Here is a 6000-nt window from a genome sequence, read left to right as displayed (position 1 = left end):
TTGCTCTCCTTAGCTCCTCACCTGTCATTCCTGACCATCCACCTCAATCAAAAGCATCAATACTGTCTCCTACCTCGCCCCAAAGAGCCCCCTGCAGAAACTGTGTCCAATCCCCGCACCCAAAATTTCCATCCCCTCAATTTGCCACCAAAAAACCCTAAAAACCCTAAATCAACCTTTTTTATCAGTTTACTAGCCTAAAATCAGTGTTACCCTATTGGTCATCTCATCCATTGAAGATTTCACCGAGATAGACCGAAGAGAGCCCTCTCGAGCCCCGTAGGGCTAGCTACGAGGCTAAGTGGTTTGATGTTGCCTTGAGGTTTACCTTTCTCAGCTTGAGGTGAAATTTCAAGCGCTAACACTATGTTCCCCCACTTAAGTCGCATTTGTTCATATTTATAATTGGAGTGTCCACGATAAAGAAAATCAATCGATTCTTGAAGTTTAAGAAGCATAATTCATGCGTGTTTATCCATGTAAATTATGATGTATGGTATGAGTGTGAATGAATAATTCCTTTTGTATAATTGAGTGACTGATTTATGGTTTGAAAGTTTTTGATTGTGATTGCAAATGAATTCATGCTTGGTAGTGATAGGTGTTGTGTTTTTTTCATTTTCACAATTTGAATTGTTTGATTTGTTTCAAGCATTATGATTTAGTTCAAGCAACATGGTTTACTTCAAAGCATTTCATTCAGAGCATCAATTTGAGTCATTAAATTATCATAGGATAATTTAGATTTATTTTCGCATGATAGAATAAGTTTGATTCCCATTCCCAGTGTTGTAGAATAAAGATTGATTTCATAGCAGTGTGACAACAATTCAATTTCGTTCATAAACTCAGATAATTTCATTAAGATTTCATTTTCCTTTAAGCACCAATAGATCAGTTCAAGTTGATTTCAAAATCAGTCTTTGTAGTAGTGTGATTTGAGTACATTTTATTTCTGAGCAAGAATAATCTAGGTTGACAATTCAGGATTTGATTCTGGTTTTCTTTTTCAAATTGTAGCATTACATTTTGATTTCTCAGAGATTAGGTTTTGATGATTGCTTACTTCTGCCTTTTGAATAATTAGAGTTTGAACTTCCTATTTTGAAAAGGGTTTATTTCAAGAATTGTGCTTAGAGTAAATTTCATTAAGCCTTTGGTTTCAGTAAGTTTGTCTTTTGATTGCAGAGATTTAGAATAAGGAACAAAATGGATTGAGTTAAGTTGATTTCCTTTAGATTGCTTATGTTTTCTGAGAATGAGATGAGTGCTAGTTTTCTTAATTGATAGTGTTTTTTTTCCATCATTATATGCTTAACGATTATTATCAAGGAAAATTACATACCCTGAACTTAATATTGAGCCAAAAATGCAAGACAACTCATTCTTACGAGTCTTGGTTGATAATTAAATATTAGGAGGGTTAATCACTAATTGAAACTCTCAACAATTTGGTGTCGTTTTAAGGGAGTTGTATTTTGGTTTAGGTAAGATAATTATTGCAGAGTTTCAAGGTTATTGCAGGACAGTCAGAGGGCAGAGAGAGTATGGTAAGATGTGAGTGAAGAGCCACACATCCACTGTTGTGGGATTTCTCCAAAGTTTGATCATTTTTTGCTTATATTTGAACTTTTATTTCCTTTTCTTTATGCTTAGAAGTACAAGTAGGCCTAGGGGTAGTCAAGGCATATATATTTCTAGTTCCAAATTTCCTACAATTTTTGGTCTTAAAACCACACTAATCACTAATCCTATTAATCAGTATGCAAGAGTAAAGAAAGAATAAGGAGGCGTTGACAGAAAAGTGGCTTCGGAGAGTGAGATTATAAATCAAGACAAGGAAACTGTTGAACACATTATTTTTGGGAGTACAAAAGGAATTGTATTAGAAGAACTAGTTGAGCTGCAAGACCATATAGATCTATAATCAACTAATATCAAGGACCATCCTTCAGTACCTATTGTTGACCGAGTAATCATCAACAGACCTCTTCAAGAACCTATAGTAGACATGGTCAACCAGGGAGGAGAGAGCAAAAAAATGAGGAGCGTCAGGGGGAAGGAGAAGGTCAATGTCATAACATATTTGGACAAAACAATGAGGAATGTTGGGGGGAAAGAGAAGGCCCACATCACAACCTATTCAAAGGGAACCATGAAGGATTGAGGGGAGGACTAGAAGAAGAAGAAGAAGAAGAAGAAGAAACCACTTTTGGGTTTTCTATTCTCGATGTAACCAGGAATATCACTATGAAAAACATACCAATGGCATCTCTTCCGTTCTTCTACGGTAAGTACTCCAAAGACCCATATGACTTCTTATTTGAATTTTACATTTAATGTAGGAGTTATAATTATTACGAGGATGCACATAAACTGAAGCTATTCCTGACCACCCTTAAAGATGCAGGCCTTAGATGGTTTATGAGCCTAGGTGAACACACCATCTACTCTTGGGATGATATGAAGTCCGTCTTTCTCAAGAAATACCAAGACTTCTACAAAAGTAGGGATGTGAATGATATTCTTAGGATGCAACAATTAGAAGATGAGAACTTAGAAGAATATCTTGAATGTTTCTTTTATAATTTCCATAAATCCCAGGGGGCACATCTAGATGAGAATACTATTAGAACTATCTTTTTAAAGGGGTCGAGGGATGAATGTATCAAAACCTTAAATATTCTAAGTGGTGGGGATGTTTATAAAAATCCTTTTTCTGAAGTGGCTAAACTATGTCGCACTTACTCACAAAGTCAGGCTAAAGTAGGCAAGAAGCTCCATGACAATTCCTGAGATTATGTGCCAAGAAATCAGAAATCTGTACCCAACACTGTCACTAGAGTGGAATTAGGAAACTTATTGGAAAACTTCAAAATGGATATCCTAAACACTATTGGTAACCAGCTTGACACAATAAAACTAAAAAAGAAACAAGAAGATGAGAGGGCTGCCATGGCAATATTTTGTCCTAAATGCATAAATAAGCATGCTGAGAGGGAGTGTCCCATTAATGTTATTGAGGTTTGTGGGATTTGTGCTTTAGAACATGCAACTGAGAAGTGTCCATCTCTTCCCAGTTTACAGGCTATCTATAAGGGTAATGCTGAAACAAATGATTTTTCACAAACAAACAAGAAACCCTCTTGGAGAATCCCAAATCAAAACATGTTTCAAGATCCTAGTTTTCAAGGCTATGGTCAGAATCAACCTTGGAGTTTCCAGCCATCTTACCCTCCTTGGTTTAATCCTCAATCACAAAACACTCCTTGGAATCAGTATTGGAGGGGAAATCCTTATGGAAACACTTTTCAACCCCAAAACCAATCCTATCCTCCATACTCAAACATGCCTAGTATGTCCTACAATTCAAACATTCAACCTTATCAGAAGGGGTACAACCCAAATCATTATAAAAAATCCTCACTGCCTCTTCCTCCTTTCCACTAGACTTTTCCTGCACCATCCAACCCATCATCCTCGCAGGCACCACCATCATTGAACCCACCTCATCCTACTTTGTTGCCTGCACAACCCATAGCTAATCCCAACCATAATAAACAACCTCATCCTATACAAAATGTGGAAGTACAACCTTTTCCTACCTATATGATTACTGTTTCCCCAATAAATGAGATTCCACTACGATCTGGGAAAACAGTCAATAAGGAAAAATCAGTTGTCATTATTCAGGAAGAGGCCCCTCAAGAACAAACTGAAAATCACCTTCAACAAGAAAAACAAAAACAAAAAGAAGAACCAAATGAACCTCCTTACCCAGAAAGACTACTTGTTAAGAAGGAAGATATCCCAATTGAATATGATTTAGAATTAGAATTAAGGAATGTTTGTATTAAAATTCCATTATTACTAGCCATTAGGGACATTCCTATCTACACTAAAATCATTAAAGACACTTGTATTAAGAAACTGGGAATGAAAGGACACAAGAACCAAAATGTAAAAGTCATGAGTGAAATGTCTAAGATGATATCAGATTTACCATTAAAATATAGTGACCCAGGAAATTCCACAGTGACCATCGAAATCAATAGAGTACTTCTGCCAAACACCCTTGTAGACTTAGGAGCATCGATTAATGCTATGAATTTTGAAACCATGACATCTTTACAATTGTAAGGGATCAAAACTACAACTATTATTTTAGAACCGGAAGATAAATCCATTATTAAACCTATGGGAACTCTAGAAGACAGAGTAGTCACCATTGCTTCCTAGAAATATCCCATCGATTTCATTTTTATTTCTCATAAAAAACCAGGACACCCTGTAGTCCTAGGATGCCCTTGGTTAGCTACTGTGGATGCTATGATAGGGTGCCGAAATGGAGAAATGGTCATTTCCAATGGTTCATATAATCAAACCTTGTCAATTTCCCCCCTGCTCAAACTGCTGCTGAAGTACCCTTATGGCTATAGAGTCCTTATGGATACGAGGATTCTTTTTGTTTCCTTTATTATCATTAGAGCAATCTATAGGACTCTAGGAATAATCAGAAGATCATATTTGCAACAATTTTTATCTGATAGTTCTTATATTGATTATCCGATTTCTTTTACTAGTTATCAACATGTTTTCAGTAATGAGTTTTAGGAAGCTTGTCATCTAGCTATATTTTCCTCATTTACAACAATAGACAACAATGATATCACTAAGGAACCATTCGAAATTAGTGAAGGGAAAATTTTGTATATTGGCAATGGACTAAATGAAGAACAGAAGCAGAAATTGTTGAGCGCGGTTCAAGAACAATCCATAGCTTTCACCTGGGACTATTTGGACATGAAAGGCATACAACTAGATACATGCATCCACCACATCTACACCAATGAGGAGATGATACCAATCCAGTAGCCACAGAGACGCATGAACCTAGCCTTGAAAGAAATTGTAAAAGATGAGTTGCAGAAGTTATTGGCTATAGATTTTATCTATCCTATTTCAGACAGCAGATGGGTGTCACCTTTGGTGGTGGTTCCGAAGAAGAATGTTAAGTGGCACGTATGTGTTGATTACAGGGAGTTAAAAAAATCCACCCTACAAGATTACTTTCCTCTACCATTTACTGATCAGGTACTTGACACACTCTCTGGTAAGAAGCATTTCTATTTTCTAAACGAGTACAAAAGGTATAACCAGATTCAAATAGCAGAGGAAGACCAAGAGGAGACCACTTTCCCTTGCCCTTGGGGTACCTATACCTATCGAGTTCTTCCTTGTGACCTTTGCAATGCCCCAACCACCTTTTAGCGAGCTGTCCAAGCCATCTTTTCTGACTTGATCCATGACTGTGTATAAGTATATATGGACGAATTCGCAGTATAAAGAGATGATTTTTCCCAAGCTCTGGAAAATATAGAAAAAGTGTTGATTCAATGTCAAGAAGCCCACCTAGCCCTTAGTAGTAGTAAATGTAAAATTATGCAAACTAAGGGGATAGCCTTGGGTCATCATGTTTCATTTGAAGGAATCAAAGTCGATCCAACCGAGATTGAGGTAATCTTGCATATTTCAATTCCTAGTATACAAAAATAGGTAAGAAGCTTTTTGGGACATGCAATTTACTATCGTCGATTTATTAAAATTTTTACAAGGATTGTAGCACCTTTATTTAAATTATTAACTAAGGATGATGGTTTTGTTTGGAATGATGACTGTCAACACGCATTTTAGGTATTAAAGGACAAGTTGTCCACCGCTCCAGTATTGAGAGGACCAAATTGGTCCTTACCATTCCACATTTGCACAGATGCTTCAGATACCGCACTTGGAGCAGTTTTAGGACAAAGGGAAGATCATTCTCCTTATTCTATTTATTTTGTTAGCAAGAATATTTCCACTGATGAACTGAACTACACAATTACTGAAAATGAATTGTTAGCATTTGTTCATGCCATTAGCAAATTTAGACATTACATAGCCGGTTATGAGACTTTTTTCCATACTGATAATTCTACCATTAGATTTTTGATGAACAAA

The sequence above is a fragment of the Pinus tabuliformis genome, chromosome 4_2, assembly GCF_031772625.1.
Source record: "Pinus tabuliformis cultivar Carrire ecotype Pingquan chromosome 4_2, CPIR1, whole genome shotgun sequence".
In the NCBI taxonomy this organism is placed as follows: Eukaryota; Viridiplantae; Streptophyta; class Pinopsida; order Pinales; family Pinaceae; genus Pinus; species Pinus tabuliformis.
Note: the sequence above shows the minus strand (reverse complement) of the source record.